General features: G+C 49.7%; 1 protein-coding gene across 1 annotated transcript in view; it reads right to left on the minus strand.

Annotated features, from left to right (window-relative positions):
- TTLL6 (tubulin tyrosine ligase like 6) overlaps nucleotides 1-19,723 on the minus strand; it is a 165,812-nt gene that overhangs the window by 42,927 nt on the left and 103,162 nt on the right. The gene's annotated exons all lie outside the window — the stretch shown is intronic.

Raw genomic sequence — 19,723 nt, forward strand, 5'->3', positions numbered from 1 at the left:
CCCGACACCAGTGTGGCTCCCAGGACTCTTGTGGAAGTCCCATGCGAGCACAGGGGCCTCACTACCTCAACAAAAAAAGAGGAAACAAGGCTTGAGTGTCTGCAGTGGGTTACTGTGAACAGGCGAAGGCTGGGTGCGGGGGAGGGCTGGTTCTCCCCCTGAGGTTAGACACAGGGTGCAGCCAAACCTTGCAACCAACTCCACACCACACATGGCCAAAGACTGTGAGTGGCAGGAGGCTGGTTGGCTGTGGAGGGGTTGGATGCTAGGCCAGGCAGGACAGCCAGGCCCTGCTGCCAATCTCACATCTCATATGTCAAAATCCTGTGTGCGGCAGGGTGTTGGCTTCCCTTGGGGGACTGGGCCAGGGCCTGGCAACATTCCAGGCCCTGCAGCCAATCCCACACCACACATAGCCATACGTCGTGAGCAGCAGGGGGGTGGCTGCCCATGGGGTGTGGGGCAGGGCCTGGAAACAGTGGAGGCCTTGTGGTGACTCACACGCTGCACATGGCCATAGGCCAGGAGCAGCAAGGGGTTGACTTTACCTATACTAATAAAATATTACTTTTCGTAAACAAAAAACAAAAAACAGTTGAATTCAGGTGAAAAGGTCAGTTTAAACGTAGCATTTTAAACTAAACAAACCACTGAAAGTCAACAGTTATAGTTAATTCAAAACACTATAACTCGGGCCCTTACCATACACTGCTTATGACCTCGCACACTGCAACACTCATGACATGCTCGCTAACATCATTGATAAGATTACTCATGACAACTGAACTTAAATTATTGACAACAATGCTGTGCAAGGCTGAGACGCGAGGTCTATTCAAAAGAATCTGAATATTATTTTTGAAATATTAAGAATATAATTCATTATTGTTGCCATGATGTGCAGAATGTATTTTGAATCAACTTCCAACATGGTGGAAAATGTACCTCCTCGAACTTTTACCTTAACTGTCTCACTGAATTCTTAACACATTCCCTGTGGAGTATCTTTGCCATTAAAACATTTGTAAGTCATAGAAATAGTAGAGTTGTTAGACAGCATTGGTTTTGATGAAAATGCAAGCTGAAATGCATCACCAGCCAGAGTAAAGAAGCGTAAATGACTCTGGAGTGCCTTGGTATATTACAACAGCACTTTGGTTTGCATTTATTATATATTACACAGTGGAGGTCGCCAGTGTGTAGTTATGGTTAGGTCAGAATTTATTGGCAGCCCATTCTTTAGGTGGAACTAATGCCCAGGACGTGTTAACAAGTGTAAAAATGACAAAATAATGAAGTAATAGTATCATAACATGTGCTGCATTATGCCTCATAAGTTGCCTTCTCTTGCTGCATGATTCACTCAACACTGCCACATAATTTGGCCCGCCACTGCTGCATAATTCCAGTGGCTCTGGACATTGGTACAGCGCGTTGATGATCTGTTACTTGCATCAGCCGCCTTAGAACAATGTAGGATTGATTCCCTATACCTACTCACTAAATTAGCTAAGAGGAAAAATGCTTCAAAAGTGAAATTACAATTTTGTCTCTCTCACATACAATATTTAGATCATGCCATCTCAGCTGGTGAGTGGCATCTGTTGATGTCGGTCTTCCTGATGCCTACTTGTCAAGAAGGAAAGCTACACGATTGCCTGTTAGTTACCAAGCATCTGACCAAACCTCACATTGATCCTCTAATGCACCAATACCCAACAGTCAACTCATTTATTTTGAATACGGTTCTAGTCTCAGAAATTATGTTGGAAACCTTGTTTCTGGATATTTTGTGGGTACCTTATGCATAGCTGTAGAAAATCAACAGTAAGCCAGGAGTTATAGCTCAATGGCAGAAAGTCAACTCTTACCCCATCTGCACGCTACCCTTGTGATTGAGCTTGTTGCCCTTATCTGCACCTGTATATTAGCCACAAAAAGGACTGCTACTGTGTTTGCAGTTTCTAAATATGCATTTGGAGTTCTCAAAGACTTTCAGCTTTTATGGATGCAAACAGGGTATCTCATTTCTCCTGGAACCCTCATAAAAATTACATGTAGGTTTGAAATCTGTTAGATACATTCATGTCTTTTAAGATCCTGTCAAATGTGCTGCTCATCAATCCTCACAAGACTAAGGGGGTAATTCAGAGGGAACCGCCTGGAGGGAAACGCCATATGGCCGCTCCGCGGTCGAAAGACCGCGGAGGCCATTCTGGCTTTCCCGCTGGGCTGGCGGGCGACCGCCAAAAGGCCGCCCGCCAGCCCAGCGGGAAACCCCTTCCCACGAGGAAGCCGGCTCCAAATGGAGCCGGCGGAGTGGGAAGGTGCGACGGGTGCAGTTGCACCCGTCGCGAATTCCAGTGTCTGCTGAGCAGACACTGGAATTCAAAGTGGGGCCCTCTTATGGGGGCCCCTGCAGTGCCCATGCCATTGGCACTGCAGGGGCCCCCAGGGGCCCCACGACACCCCTCACCGCCATCCTGTTCCTGGCGGTCGGAACCGCCAGGAACAGGATGGCGGTGAGGGGGTCGGAATCCCCCATGGGGGATTCCCAGGGCAGCGGAAAACCGGCGGGAGACCGATGGTTTTCCTGGTCTGACCGCGGCCAAACCGCCGCGGTCAGAATGCCCTGCGGGGCACCGCCAGCCTGTTGGCGGTGCTCCCGCATCCCCGGCCCCGGCGGTCCTTGACCGCCGGGGTCGGAATGACCCCCTAAGACAGGTTACTTCATCACATGGGTGACGGATATCCCGTTCGCCGAAATCTAAATCCCATTATTTCCTATGGGATTTAGATTTCGGCGGACGGGATATGCGTCACTGTTGTGGCAGACTAAACCACCTGCCAAGTTCGAAATCAGGCCTTATGTCTCTCAAGGGGAATGCCCCTGCCTATCAAGCTGCTAAGAAAGCTGCAGTCTTCTCTACTGGTTAAATAACTATGGCCCTCATTATGACATTGGCGGTAAGTCCCAATTAACACCATGCTGACTGCCGCCAACTTACCGCTGCCGCGGCGGATATCCGTTCACCATATTATGACACACACGCACCGATCCGTCACTATTCAGCCACAGACACAATTCCGCCACACCAAAGGTCAGTGATAAACTGGCGGTATCAAAACCGACACCGTTACGCCAACAGAACAACGTCCACCAAATTATGACCCACGAATCACCATGGTGGACATTCAACGGCAGTAAACCATTGGTGGTACATACCGCTGCACTCAAAATACACACACCCATATAAAACAACATTACATTGGTCAATTTAAATAACACATACCTGACACCCATACACACACCATACCCACAACCCCACACCACTATAAAACACCCACCCACATTACTCACAACCCTTTACAAACCATTGGCACAAGACAGACACCATGACCACAGACAAAACCAGAGCCACACACTACTTACACCTATACACCACCCACGCACCCCACATCACACACCCCAACACATCACCTACACACACTCACACAACACCCATGGCACCACAAAGACACCCCCTATTCACAGAGGAGGGGCTAAGGGTCATGGTGGAGGAAATCATCAGGGTAGAGCCACAGCTATTTGGAGCACAGGTGCAGCAGATATCGATAGCTAGGAAGATGGAGCTATGGAGGAGAATTGTGGACAGGGTCAACACCATGGGACAGCACCCAAGAACTAGGGATGACATCAAGAAGAGGTGGAACGACCTACGGGGTAAGGTACGTTCCATTGTAGCAAGACACCAGCTCGCTGTACAGAGGACTGGCGGTGGACCCCCACTGCCTCCCCCACAACTAACAGCATGGGAGGAGCAAATCTTGGCAATCATGCATCCTGAGGGCCTGACGGGAGTAGGAGGAGGACTGGACTCCGGTAAGTCAACTCTCTATTACTACTACCCCCCTACCTGCATGCCATCACATACCCCCACCCTCACTCCCATCACTTCACCACTTCCCACACACCCCACCATCAAATCTCACTCATCCCAATGCCAAGCCCTGCATGCCATACCAATGCAGGGACACCACCCACAGCCCTGCATGGACACCTATCACTAAACATGCACACTAGAGAGAATCAGCTATCCCACCATATACCAACTTACACAAGTGAAAGCTGCCAGGGGAAATACAACCAAAGAGGGCAAGCCACGGATACACAATAAATCAGACACAGAAACAATAACACAGCATTTACATCCCCACAGGTACCCCAGCCAATGTCAGCAGAGAGGAGGTGCCACCAATATCCAGCCCCCCAACAGAAGAGGCCCACAGTGATGACGGCAACTCTGGTCTTCAGAATCTGGATGACCAACCTGGCCCATCAGGGACCTCTGGACAGTCGGTTACCCAGGCCCAGTTACACACCACCACAGACCCTCTGCCATACGAAAACACCACCACAGCACTCACCCAGAGTACCCATACCTCTGTCCCCAGGACACATCAATCAGCAGTGTGTCCACCTCTACAGGGACCCCAGGGCACACCTCGTCTCCAAGACAATCAGGGACCTGGGGTCAGTGGCAGTGGGCACACAGTTCAGGAGACAGAGGCACAGGACAACAGGGAAACTGGAAGGACTGCTGTGCAACAGTTGGAGGACAGGCCCAGGAAACCGACTCTCCAGGAGGCACTTGCAGAGATCCTGGGAGCATATCAACATTCCCAGGACACGAGGGGCCAGATCCTGGACAATGTGCAGGAGAAAAGGCGGCTGCAGGAGGGACAGTACCAGTGGATAAGGGAGGACTTGCAGGCCATCAACAACACCCTGATCTCCATAGCAGGGGTGCTGGCAGGCATGGCCAATATTATGAGGGAGGCAGTATCACAACAGTGGGCCCCTGCCACTAGCCAGATATCTGAACAGCCTTCCACCTCCGCTACCGCTAGTGGCCATGAGGCCCCGCCACAGGACCAACAGGCTACCAGCACCCCTCCCCCTGCAGAAAGTGAACCACCCGCAAATGTTCCCTGCGATCCAGACAGATGCCAGAGACACTTGCCAAGACCCTGCCAGGAAAATTAGACTCTGCTGATTGTCACCCTTGTGTCACACCCTGTCACCCTGCCCACATTGAACTGCCATTGGTCCCCTTCCTATGTCCCCCTGGACAATGCACCTGTGCTACAAACAGACTGGAACAATACCCTTGACTTTCCTCCATCATCACCCCATCCCATTGCACTTGCCCCTCTATATTTTAGCACTTCAATAAACACCCTTGGAAAAAAAGAAGTATGGAGTATGTCAAATTTTTTAAATATGTATTCATTTCAATAGGTACATACATTGCAATTCAGGTGTACAGAAAATGAGCAAAGATTAATGACCTGTAGCTGGCTGCAGTGATCACACCAGGAGCATATGTGAGGTCCCCAACATCTGTAAAATGAATGGCCAAAGGGTACAACAAGAGGGCATAGAAGTGGGAAATAACAGCATGACAGTGCCACAGAAATTCCAAAACATTTAATTGAAATGTGAAGTAACACTTTCTTACCTGTGTGTCATTGGAAGTATTGTCTGATGACTGATGTTCTGTTGTCCTCATCCTCATTCTCTGCCCCCTCATCCTCACTGTCCACAGGGTCCACTGCTGCCACGTGGGCATCTCCAGCCTTCTCCTCCTGCAGAAAAGGCACATGGCGTCTCAGGGAAACGTTGTGCAACATGTAGCATGCCACTATTATCTGGCAGGCCTTCTTGAGCGAGTAGCACAGGGATCCACCTGTTAGATGGAGGCACCTGAACATGGCCTTCAGGAGGCCAAAGGTCCTTTCTATTATCCTTCTGGTTCGCTCATGGGCCTCATTAGAATGTTCTTCTGCCCTTGTCCTGGCATTCCTCACAGGGGTCAGCAGCCATGATAGGTTGGGGTAACCAGTGTCACCTGCAATATTGAGGGACAACATTTAGTCACAAACCATCCCATATGGCCCACACCATACCCATACACCAACATATACTGGGTGGGAACCAGGGATCACCTATTAGCCACACCCTGTGCCTGTATAGTTGGGCCATCACATTTGGGATGCTGCTATTTGTAGGAAAGTACCATCTTGCCTGGCATGTTACCCCCATATTTCACTGTATATATGTTGTTTTAGTTGTATGTGTCACTGGGACCCTGCCAGCCAGGGCCCCAGTGCTCATAAGTGTGCCCTGTATGTGTTACTGTGTTATGACTAACTGTCTCACTAAGGCTCTGCTAATCAGAACCTCAGTGGTTATGCTCTCTCATTTCTTTCCAAATTGTCACTAACAGGCTAGTGACCAATTTTACCAATTTACATTGGCACACTGGAACACCCTTATAATTCCCTAGTATATGGTACTGAGGTACCCAGGGTATTGGGGTTCCAGGAGATCTCTATGGGCTGCAGCATTTCTTTTGCCACCCATAGGGAGCTCTGACAATTCTTACACAGGCCTGCTACTGCAGCCTGAGTGAAATAATGTCCACGTTATTTCACAGCCATTTTACACTGCACTTAAGTAACTTATAAGTCACCTATATGTCTAACCTTTACCTGGTAAAGGTTGGGTGCTAAGTTACTTAGTGTGTGGTCACCCTGGCATTAGCCAAGGTGCCCCCACATTGTTCAGGGCCAATTCCCCGGACTTTGTGAGTGCGGGGACACCATTACACGCGTGCACTACATATAGGTCACTACCTATGTGTAGCTTCACAATGGTAACTCCGAATATGGCCATGTAACATGTCCATGATCATGGAATTGCACCCTCTATGCCATCCTGGCATTGTTGGCACAATCCCATGATCCCACGGGTCTCTAGCACAGACCCGGGTACTGCCAAACTGCCTTTCCTGGGGTTTCACTGCAGCTGCTGCCAACCCCTCAGACAGGTTTCTGCCCTCCTGGGGTCCAGCCAGGCTTGGCCCAGGAAGGCAGAACAAAGGACTTCCTCAGAGAGAGGGTGTTACACCCTCTCCCTTTGGAATAAGGTGTCAGGGCTGGGGAGGAGTAGCCTCCCCCAGCCTCTGGAAATGCTTTGATGGGCACAGATGGTGCCCATCTCTGCATAAGCCAGTCTACACCGGTTCAGGGATCCCTCAGCCCTGCTCTGGCACGAAACTGGACAAAGGAAAGGGGAGTGACCACTCCCCTGACCTGCACCTCCCCTGGGAGGTGCCCAGAGCTCCTCCAGTGTGCTCCAGACCTCTGCCATCTTGGAAACAGAGGTGCTGCTGGCACACTGGACTGCTCTGAGTGGCCAGGGCCAGCAGGTGACGTCAGAGACTCCTTCTGATAGGCTCCTTCAGGTGTTGCTAGCCTATCCTCTCTCCTAAGTAGCCAAACCCTCTTTTCTGGCTATTTAGGGTCTCTGCTTTGGGGAATTCCTTGGATAACGAATGCAAGAGCTCATCAGAGTTCCTCTGCATCTCTCTCTTCACCTTCTGCCAAGGAATCGACTGCTGACCGCGCTGGAAGCCTGCAAAACTGCAACAAAGTAGCAACGACGACTACTGCGACACTGTAACGCTGATCCAGCCGCCTTCTCGACTGTTTTCCTGGTGGTGCATGCTGTGGGGGTAGTCTGCCTCCTCTCTGCACTAGAAGCTCCGAAGAAATCTCCCGTGGGTCGATGGAATCTTCCCCCTGCAACCGCAGGCACCAAAGAACTGCATCATCGGTCCTCTGGGTCTCCTCAGCACGACGAGCGAGGTCCCTTGAACTCAGCAACTCTGTCCAAGTGACTCCCACAGTCCAGTGACTCTTCAGTCCAAGTTTGGTGGAGGTAAGTCCTTGCCTCCCCACGCCAGACTGCATTGCTGGGAACCGCGTGTTTTGCAGCTACTCCGGCTCCTGTGCACTCCACGAAGATTTCCTTTGTGCACAGCCAAGCCTGGGTCCACGGCACTCTAACCTGCATTGCACGACCTCCTGAGTTGTCTTCCGGCGGCGTGGGACTCTCTTGCGCAACTTTGGGTGAGCACTGTTTCACTCCACTTCGTACTGCCTGTTCCGGCACTTCTGCGGGTGCTGCCTGCTTCTGACAGGGCTCCTTGTCTTGCTGGACGCCCCCTCTGTCCCCTGACGCAATTGGCGACATCCTGGTCCCTCCTGGGCCACAGCAGCACCCAAAAACCCTAACCGCGAGCTTTGCAGCTAGCAAGGCTTGTTTGCGGTCTTTCTGCAGGAAAACACTTCTGCACATCTATCCTCCAAAGGGGAAGTTTCTAGCCCTTGTCGTTCTTGCAGAATCCTCAGCTTCTACTGTCCAGTAGCAGCTTCTTTGCACCCACAGCTGGCATTTCCTGGGCATCTGCCCACTCTCGACTTGATCGTGACTTTTGGACTTGGTCCCCTTGTTCCACAGGTACCCTCGTCTGGAAATCCATTGTTGTTGCATTGCTGGTTTTGGTCTTTCCTGCAGAATTCCCCTATCACGACTTCTGTGCTCTTTGGGGAACTTTAGTGCACTTTGCACTCCCTTTTCAGGGTCTTGGGGTGGGCTATTTTTCTAACCCTCACTGTTTTCTTACAGTCCCAGCGACCCTCTACAAGGTTACATAGGTTTGGGGTCCATTCATGGTTCGCATTCCACTTTTGGAGTATATGGTTTGTGTTGCCCCTATCCCTATGTGTCCCCATTGCATCCTATTGTAACTATACATTGTTTGCACTGTTTTCTATTACTATACTGCATATTTTTGGTATTGTGTACATATATCTTGTGTATATTTGCTATCCTCATACTGAGGGTACTCACTGAGATACTTTGGCATATTGTCATAAAAATAAAGTACCTTTATTTTTAGTATATCTGTGTATTGTGTTTTCTTATGATATTGTGCAAGTGACACTAGTGGTACTGTAGGAGCTTCACTCGTCTCCTAGCTCAGCCTAAGCTGCTCTGCTAAGCTACCTTTTCTATCAGCCTAAGCTGCTAGACACCCCTATACACTAATAATGTTGGGCCTGGGCCTGGTGCAAGGTGTAAGTACCCCTTGGTACTCACTACAAGCCAGTCCAGCCTCCTACATTGGTTGTGCAGCGGTGGGATAAGTACTTTGCAACTACTTACCACTTTTGTCATTGTACTTTTCAGAAGAGAAAAATATACAAAACAAGTTCAGTGTATGTACACCTAACCAAAAAGTTTTGCTTTTCTTCTCTCACTTCTTTTCTAAGTGCTGAAAAGTACCTCTAAACTTTCTAAAAAGTTCTTAAAAAGTTTTAAAAGTTTTTTTCTGTCTTTAAAAAGTTCTAAAAAAACGTTTTCTTTCTTTTTCTATCCCTTAAACACTTTCTAAAATGTCTGGCACAGGCCAAACTGTTGATCTGTCCAAACTTGCTATGATCACCTTAGCTGGAAAGGAGCAAGGAGTCTCTGCATCGAAAGAGGTTTAGGGGTAGGGAAGAATCCCTGTAGAAAACTGTTGGTTAATATGCTCATTGAACAAGATAAGACCATAGTTGGCACTTCTGTTGAGAAATTGGCTGATGGTTCCCAATCTGACCCTGGGGCACCCCTAGCAAAAGATTTAGAAGGGAAACTTCCTAGCCTGCCCATTAGCAGACCACCTAGCATAGCTGGTACTGATGTAGAGTCACATCACAGTAATAGTGTTGCCTCACATCCCAGTAAGAGTATTCCTTATCATCATAGTAGAAGTGCTGTTTCTGTTAGCCAGGCTGTTAGAGTGCCATCAGTTAGGGACAGGTCTCCTTCTGTTCATTCTCACCATACTTCTGTTTCAAGGCATGCCCCACCCACCCTGATGACAGAGGGTTAGAAAGGGAGCTCAATAGATTGAGAGTGGAACAATCCAGACTGAAGCTCAAGAAGCAACAGCTGGATTTAGATAGGCAGTCCTTAGAAATAGAAAGAGAAAGACAGACAATTGGGTTAGAAACCCATGGTGGCAGCAGCAGTATTCCCAATAGTCATCCTGCAATAGAGCATGATTCTAGGAATCTGCATAAGATAGTTCCCCCTTATAAGGAGGGGGATGACATTAACAAGTGGTTTGCTGCACTTGAGAGGGCCTGTGTTGTACAGGATGTCCCTCAAAGGCAGTGGGCTGCTATCCTATGGCTATCATTTAGTGGAAAGGGTAGGGATAGGCTCCTTACTGTAAAAGAAAGTGATGCCAATGATTTCAAGGTTCTTAAGAATGCACTCCTAGATGGTTATGGCTTAACCACTGAACAGTACAGGATGAAGTTCAGAGAAACCAAAAAGGAGTCTTCACAAGACTGGGTAGACTTTGTTGACCATTCAGTGAAGGCCTTGGAGGGGTGGTTACATGGCAGTAAAGTTACTGATTATGAAAGCCTGTATAACTTAATCCTGAAAGAGCATATTCTTAATAATTGTGTGTCTGATTTGTTGCACCAGTACCTGGTGGACTCTGATCTGACCTCTCCCCAAGAATTGGGAAAGAAGGCAGACAAATGGGTCAGAACAAGGGTGAACAGAAAAGTTCATACAGGGGGTGACAAAGATGGCAAGAAGAAGGATGGTAAGTCTTCTGACAAGGGTGGGGACAAATTTAAAAATGAGTCTTCATCAGGCCCACAAAAACACTCTGGTGGGGGTGGTGGGCCCAAATCCTCTTCAAATCAAAACAAAGAAAAGAAACCATGGTGCTATTTATGTAAAATAAAAGGCCATTGGACAACAGATCCCAGTTGTCCAAAGAAAAGCACCAAGCCTCCCACCAATACAACCCCTGCTGCTACACCTAGTGCCCCTAGTAATAGCAGTGGTGGTGGGAGCAAACCTACTAATAGCCAATCCAAGGGAGTAGCTGGGCTCACTTTTGGTAACTTAGTTGGGGTTGGTCTTGTTAGGGAGACCACAGAGGCTGTGTTAGTCTCTGAGGGGGCTATTGATTTAGCCACCTTAGTTGCTTGTCCCCTTAACATGGATAAGTACAAGCAACTACCCCTAATAAATGGTGTTGAGGTTCAGGCCTACAGAGACACAGGTGCCAGTCTTACAATGGTAATAGAGAAACTGGTCCACCCTGAACAACACCTACTTGGTCACCAGTACCAAGTAACCGATGCTCATAACAACACACTTAGCCACCCCATGGCTGTTGTAAATCTCAACTGGGGGGGGTTACTGGTCCAAAGAAAGTTGTGGTTGCCTCAGATTTACCTGTAGACTGTCTACTAGGGAATGATTTAGAGACATCAGCTTGGTCAGATGTGGAGTTGGAGGCCCATGCAGCAATGCTGGGCATTCCAGGGCATATTTTTGCTTTAACCAGGGCTCAGGCCAAAAAGCAAAAAGGACAGGGTGACTTGGATCCTGGAAGAATGGACCAAGTGCTCCCTAAAGCTAGGGCTAGTAGAAGTAAATCACTACCTACTATCCCTCCCTCTACAGTGGATTCTACTTCTGAGGAAGAAGAATTTCCACCCTGTGCAGAACCTACACCAGAAGAGCTTGAAGCAGACACTGCTGAGCTTTTGGGTGAAGGGGGGCCTGCCAGGGAGGAGCTGAGTGTGGCACAGCATACCTGTCTCACACTAGAGGGTCTAAGGCAGCAAGCTGTCAAACAAGCAAATGGGGATATCAGTGACTCTCACAGAGTTTACTGGGAGGACAACCTCTTGTACACTGAAGCAAGGGATCCAAAACCTGGAACTGCCAGGAGATTGGTGATTCCTCAGGAGTACAGAAAGTTCCTCCTAACTCTAGCCCACGACATTCCCTTATCTGGACATTTGGGGCAAATGAAAACTTGGGACAGGCTTGTTCCCTTGTTTCATTGGCCTAGAATGTCAGAGGACACAAAGGAATTTTGTAAGTCCTGTGAAACCTGTCAAGCTAGTGGCAAGACAGGTGGCACTCCAAAGGCACCCCTTATCCCACTGCCTGTGATTGGGGTTCCCTTTGAAAGGGTAGGGGTTGACATAGTTGGCCCCTTTGACCCTCCTACTGCTTCAGGCAATAGGTTTATCTTGGTGGTAGTGGACCATGCCACCAGATATCCTGAAGCAATTCCTCTAAGGACCACTACAGCTCCTGCAGTGGCAAAGGCCCTCCTGGGAATCTTTTCCAGGGTGGGCTTCCCAAAAGAGGTGGTATCAGACAGGGGAAGCAATTTCATGTCTGCTTACTTAAAGGCCATGTGGAAAGAGTGTGGTGTTACATACAAGTTCACCACACCCCATCATCCACAAACAAATGGACTGGTGGAGAGGTTTAACAAAACTCTCTAAGGCATGATTATGGGACTCCCTGAAAAACTCCGCAGGAGATGGGATATCCTGTTACCTTGCCTCCTTTTTGCTTACAGGGAGGTACCCCAAAAAGGAGTGGGCTTCAGCCCCTTTGAACTCCTATTTGGGCACCCTGTAAGAGGTCCTCTAACACTTGTTAAGGAGGGTTGGGAACAACCTTTAAAAGCTCCAAAGCAAGACATAGTGGACTATGTACTTGGCCTAAGATCAAGGATGGCTGAGTACATGAAAAAGGCCAGTAAAAACCTTCAGGCCAGCCAAGAGCTCCAAAAGCAATGGCATGACCAGAAGGCTGTTTTGGTTCAGTACCAACCAGGGCAGAAAGTGTGGGTCTTGGAGCCTGTGGCCCCAAGAGCACTCCAAGATAAATGGAGTGGACCCCACATAATTGTTGAGAAGAAGGGTGAAGTCACCTACTTAGTTGACTTAGGCACTGCCAGGAGTCCCCTTAGGGTGCTCCATGTCAATCGCCTGAAACCCTACTATGACAGGGCTGATCTCACCCTGCTCATGGCAACAGATGAGGGACAGGAAGAAGAGAGTGACCCTCTCCCTGATCTCTTCTCTTCCACAGAACAAGATGCTCTAGTGGAAGGTGTAGTTTTGGCAGATTGTCTTACTGCTGAGCAGAAAGACCACTGCATAAATCTCCTAGGTCAGTTTTCTGAACTCTTCTCTACTGTGCCAGGTACCACTTCTTGGTGTGAGCACACTATAGATACTGGAGACAGCTTGCCTGTCAAAAGTAAGATCTATAGGCAGCCTGACCATGTCAGAGACTGCATAAAGCAAGAGGTACAGAAAATGCTTGAACTGGGAGTGGTTGAGCACTCTGAAAGTCCATGGGCCTCTCCTGTGGTACTTGTACCAAAACCTCATTCCAAGGATGGAAAGAAGGAAACGCGGTTTTGTGTCGACTACAGAGGTCTCAACCAGGTAACCAAAACTGATGCTCACCCTATACCCAGGGCAGATGAGCTAATAGATACACTGGCATCTGCCAAGTATCTAAGCACTTTTGATTTGACTGCAGGGTATTGGCAGATCAAATTATCAGAAGATGCAAAAGCAAAAACTGCATTTTCAACCATTGGAGGCCATTACCAATTCACAGTAATGCCTTTTGGATTGAAAAATGCACCTGCCACTTTTCAGAGGTTGGTGAACACAGTCCTGCAAGGGCTGGAAGCTTTTAGTGCAGCATATCTAGACGATATAGCTGTCTTTAGCTCCAGCTGGGATGATCACCTGGTCCACCTATGGAAAGTTTTAGAGGCCCTGCATAAGGCAGGCCTCACTATCAAGGCTTCAAAGTGCCAGATAGGGCAGGGGAAGGTGGTTTATCTGGGACACCTGGTAGGTGGAGAACAGATTGTACCACTTCAGGGGAAAATCCAAACTATTATAGATTGGGTTCCCCCTACAACTCAGACCCAGGTGAGAGCCTTCTTAGGCCTCACTGGGTACTATAGGAGGTTCATAAAGAACTATGGCTCCACTGCAGCCCCTCTTAATGACCTCACATCAAAGAAAATGCCTAAAAAGGTATTGTGGACAGCTAGCTGTCAGAAAGCTTTTGAGGAGGTGAAGCAGGCCATGTGCTCTGCACCTGTCCTGAAAAGCCCCTGTTACTCCAAAAAAATCATTGTCCAAACTGATGCATCTGAATTAGGGCTAGGGGCAGTCTTATCACAACTTAATTCTGAGGGCCAGGATCAACCTGTTGCTTTTATCAGCAGGAGGTTGACCCCTAGAGGAAAGCGTTGGTCTGCCATAGAGAGGGAGGCCTTTGCTGTGGTCTGGGCACGGACGAAGTTGAGGCCATACCTGTTTGGCACTCACTTCATTGTTCAGACAGACCACAAACCTCTACTTTGGCTAAAACAAATGAAAGGTGAAAACCCTAAATTATTGAGGTGGTCCATATCCCTACAGGGAATGGATTATACAGTGGAACATAGACCTGGGAGTACCCACTCCAATGCAGATAGACTCTCCAGATATTTCCACTTAGACAATGAAGACTCATCAGGTCATGGCTAGTCTTATTGTCCTTCGTTTGGGGGGGGGTTGTGTAGGAAAGTACCATCTTGCCTGGCATGTTACCCCCATATTTCACTGTATATATGTTGTTTTAGTTGTATGTGTCACTGGGACCCTGCCAGCCAGGGCCCCAGTGCTCATAAGTGTGCCCTGTATGTGTTACCTGTGTTATGATTAACTGTCTCACTAAGGCTCTGCTAATCAGAACCTCAGTGGTTATGCTCTCTCATTTCTTTCCAAATTGTCACTAACAGGCTAGTGACCAATTTTACCAATTTACATTGGCACACTGGAGCACCCTTATAATTCCCTAGTATATGGCACTGAGGTACCCAGGGTATTGGGGTTCCAGGAGATCCCTATGGGCTGCAGCATTTCTTTTGCCACCCATAGGGAGCTCTGACAATTCTTACACAGGCCTGCCACTGCAGCCTGAGTGAAATAACGTCCACGTTATTTCACAGCCATTTTACACTGCACTTAAGTAACTTATAAGTCACCTATATGTCTAACCTTTACCTGGTAAAGGTTGGGTGCTAAGTTACTTAGTGTGTGGGCACCCTGGCACTAGCCAAGGTGCCCCCACATTGTTCAGGGCCAATTCCCCGGACTTTGTGAGTGCGGGGACACCATTACACGCGTGCACTACATATAGGTCACTACCTATGTGTAGCTTCACAATGGTAACTCCGAATATGGCCATGTAACATGTCTATGATCATGGAATTGCCCCCTCTATGCCATCCTGGCATTGTTGGCACAATCCCATGATCCCACGGGTCTCTAGCACAGACCCGGGTACTGCCAAACTGCCTTTCCCAGGGTTTCACTGCAGCTGCTGCTGTTGCCAACCCCTCAGACAGGTTTCTGCCCTCCTGGGGTCCAGCCAGGCTTGGCCCAGGAAGGCAGAACAAAGGACTTCCTCAGAGAGAGGGTGTTACACCATCTCCCTTTGGAATACGGTGTCAGGGCTGGGGAGGAGTAGTCTCCCCCAGCCTCTGGAAATGCTTTGATGGGCACAGATGGTGCCAATCTCTGCAAAAGCCAGTCTACACCGGTTCAGGGATCCCTCAGCCCTGCTCTGGCGCAAAACTGGACAAAGGAAAGGGGAGTGACCACTCCCCTGACCTGCACCTCCCCTGGGAGGTGCCCAGAGCTCCTCCAGTGTGCTCCAGACCTCTGCCATCTTGGAAACAGAGGTGCTGCTGGCACACTGGACTGCTCTGAGTGGCCAGGGCCAGCAGCTGATGTCAGAGACTCCTTCTGATAGGCTCCTTCAGGTGTTGCTAGCCTATCCTCTCTCCTAAGTAGCCAAACCCTCTTTTCTGGCTATTTAGGGTCTCTGCTTTGAGGAATTCCTTGGATAACGAATGCAAGAGCTCATCAGAGTTCCTCTGCATCTCTCTCTTCACCTTCTGCCAAGGAATCGACTGCTGACCGCGCTGGAAGCCTGCAAAACTGCAACAAAGTAGCAACGACGACTACTGCGACACTGTAACGCTGATCCAGCTGCCTTCTCGACTGTTTTCCTGGTGGTGCATGCTGTGGGGGTAGTCTGCCTCCTCTCTGCACTAGAAGCTCCGAAGAAATCTCCCGTGGGTCGACGGAATCTTCCCCCTGCAACCGCAGGCACCAAAGAACTGCATCACCGGTCCTCTGGGTCTCCTCTCAGCACGACGAGCGAGGTCCCTTGAACTCAGCAACTCTGTCCAAGTGACTACCACAGTCCAGTGACTCTTCAGTCCAAGTTTGGTGGAGGTAAGTCCTTGCCTCCCCACGTCAGACTGCATTGCTGGGAACCGCATGTTTTGCAGCTACTCCGGCTCCTGTGCACTCCACGAAGATTTCCTTTGTGCACAGCCAAGCCTGGGTCCACGGCACTCTAACCTGCATTGCACGACCTCCTGAGTTGTCCTCCGGCGGCGTGGGACTCTCTTGTGCAACTTCGGGTGAGCACTGTTTCACTCCACTTCGTAGTGCCTGTTCCGGCACTTCTGCGGGTGCTGCCTGCTTCTGACAGGGCTCCTTGTCTTGCTGGGCGCCCCCTCTGTCCCCTGACGCAATTGGCGACATCCTGGTCCCTCCTGGGCCACAGCAGCACCCAAAAACCCTAACCGCGAGCTTTGCAGCTAGCAAGGCTTGTTTGCGGTCTTTCTGCAGGAAAACACTTCTGCACGACTCTTCACGACGTGGGACATCTATCCTCCAAAGGGGAAGTTTTTAGCCCTTGTCGTTCTTGCAGAATCCTCAGCTTCTACTGTCCAGTAGCAGCTTCTTTGCACCCACAGCTGGCATTTCCTGGGCATCTGCCCACTCTCGACTTGATCGTGACTTTTGGACTTGGTCCCCTTGTTCCACAGGTACCCTCGTCTGGAAATCTATCGCTGTTGCATTGCTGGTTTTGGTCTTTCCTGCAGAATTCCCCTATCACGACTTCTGTGCTCTTTGGGGAACTTTAGTGCACTTTTCACTCACTTTTCAGGGTCTTGGGGTGGGCTATTTTTCTAACCCTCACTGTTTTCTTACAGTCCCAGCGACCCTCTACAAGGTCACATAGGTTTGGGGTCCATTCGTGGTTCGCATTCCACTTTTGGAGTATATGGTTTGTGTTGCCCCTATCCCTATGTGTCCCCATTGCATCCTATTGTAACTATACATTGTTTGCACTGTTTTCTATTACTATACTGCATATTTTTGGTATTGTGTACATATATCTTGTGTATATTTGCTATCCTCATACTGAGGGTAGTCACTGAGATACTTTAGCATATTGTCATAAAAATAAAGTACCTTTATTTTTAGTATATCTGTGTATTGTGTTTTCTTATGATATTGTGCAAGTGACACTAGTGGTACTGTAGGAGCTTCACTCGTCTCCTAGTTCAGCCTAAGCTGCTCTGCTAAGCTACCTTTTCTATCAGCCTAAGCTGCTAGACACCCCTATACACTAATAAGGGATACCTGGGCCTGGTGCAAGGTGTAAGTACCCCTTGGTACTCACTACAAGCCAGTCCACCCTCCTACACTATTCCTCAGGATAAAGGCATCATGCACTGACCCAGGATACTTAGCATTGACGTGGGAGGTGTACTGGTCCGCCAAGCACACCATCTGCACATTCATAGAGTGGAAACTCTTTAGATTTCTGAACACCTGTTCATTTTAACGGGGGGACAAATGCAATTTGTGTTCCATCAATCGCCCCAATTATGTTGGGGATATGTCCCATTGCATAGAACTCAGCCTTCACTGTGGCCAAATCTTCAACCTGGGGAAATACAATGTAGCTGCACATGTGTTTAATCAGGGCAGACAACACTCTGGTCAGCACTATTGAGAACATTGGCTGTGACATTCCTGCTGCCAAGCCCACTGTCACTTGGAAAGAACCAGTTGCCAGGAAATGGAGCACTGATAGAACTTGCATAAGAGGGGGGGGGGGTCCCAGTGGGGTGACGGATAGCAGATATCAGGTCAGGCTCCAATTGGGCACACAGCTCTGTGATGTGGCCCTATCAAGTCCATAGGTGAGGATGATGTGCCTGTCCTCCATTGTTTCCAAGTCCACCAGGGGTCTGTACACGGGGGTATGTCTCCATCTCCTATTCATCCGCAGTGGTAGCAATCTATGGGGCAAAGAGCGAGGAGCCGGTCACAAACGGAACAATGGGGCTACAACAGAACTTTGCATGCTGTGAACTTGTAATGGGTAGTGTGAATTGTCCAGTATGTTCAAATTTCACCAGTGCTGCAGCAAATGTCCAAAGCCTGGCCCCCGCCTCTGAAATGGCATCCACCTGTCCTGTGTGGAGGGACTGGTTGAAGTGAGATAATTCAGTTGATGTGTGCCGTTGCGGGAGGCGGTTGGAAACCGCCGTCCAACTCCTCATTGGATAACATTGGGCCCTATGGCTTACAGTGGCCAATGGTGATCTACGCCGGCGGTGACGGTATGCACCGCCGCAGACGTGACCGCCATTTTCTATCTCATCCCTCACTTGCTACCTGATCTTCAACAGGAGAGGACCTACACTGCATGTGCTGCTGTGACCTGTGTCTGGAACCTACCATGGCCCGTGTGAATGGAGAAAGGGCCCCAGCCTTCACTTCGGAGGAGTTGGAGAGACTGGTGGATGGGGTCCCACCCCAGTACGGACTGCTGTATGGGCCTCCAGGCCAACAGGCGAGTACACTGTGGACACGATGCATGTGGCATAAATGCATAGAGTTGTGTATGAAGGCCTCATGTAAGGGGGGTGCGTGGATGTCCTCTGGGTGGCGTATTGGTTGTGTGCTAGGCCATGTGTGGGGAAATGGTGATGTGAAGGGGTATGGTGGGCCATAAGTGTAACAGGCAGGACTGTGTGACTAATACTATTTTCCTGTGTGTATTTCCTCTGCAGGTCAGTGCCCATCAAAAGAAGGGTATATGGCGTGCCATTGCCAAGAATGTGCAGACCCTGGGGGTCTATAGCAGGCGGAGCACCCAGTCGCAAACAGTGGGAGGACCTGAGACGCTGGGCACGGAAGACGGAGGAGGCCCAGCTGGGGTTGGCCTCCCAATGAGGAAGGGGTGCCAGTCGAACTCTGACCCTCCTGATGGCCTGCATACTGGTGGTGGCCTATCCTGGACTGGATGGGCGCTTGAGGGCACCAGAGCAGCCACAAGGGGGTGAGTACAGTGCCCATCATTGCAACTAACGCATGGTAGGATGGTATCCGGGTGGGGGATGTGTGTCAGTGTGTGCCCATAGGCCAGGCCTGGCATTGCAGCATAGGTCCCCTGGTGCCTAGGGTTCTGAAGGGATCATCCAGCCACCTAGCTCTTAGCCATCCACTACTGGTCAGGGCTGCATGAATCCCCGGTGTGCTGCATTTGCCGGTGTGTGCCCCTCCCCAGGCCTTGGTGGCTAGCAATATCACTGGTAGTGCAATGCATAGTGTGTAGGCCTGTTCCCTGTGTATGAGGGTGCTGTGTACGCCAACGATGGTGTTGGTGTAGCCATTGACCAAGTGTATCCTTGGTCTCTTCCCCCCGCCTTATTGTTTTGTCACCCTGTCCTTATGTGCATTAGCATCATCTGGCTCCGGCGACGGAGGGAGCTATATCCCACAGGATCCAGGAGGCAGAGTCCACTGACACTGAGGGCACCAGTGGGATGGAGGGCGAGGGGAGCACCACGACGGAGACAGGAGGGGACAGTTCGGACACAGATACCTCCTCCGATCGAAGCTCCCTGGTGGTGGCGGACACCTCTGTGACCACCCCAGCTACAGGTACAGCCACCACCCCCGTACCAGCACCGCCCTCCCAGCAGCCCCTCATCGAGTTACCCGTGCCCGCTCACCCAGGACGGTGGGCATCTCCTTCGCCCCAGGCACCTCAGGCCCTGCCCCAGTGAGCCCTGCTGCCCTGAGTTAGAAGGCT

The sequence above is a fragment of the Pleurodeles waltl genome, chromosome 6 (assembly GCF_031143425.1).
Source record: "Pleurodeles waltl isolate 20211129_DDA chromosome 6, aPleWal1.hap1.20221129, whole genome shotgun sequence".
NCBI classification, from domain to species: Eukaryota; Metazoa; Chordata; class Amphibia; order Caudata; family Salamandridae; genus Pleurodeles; species Pleurodeles waltl.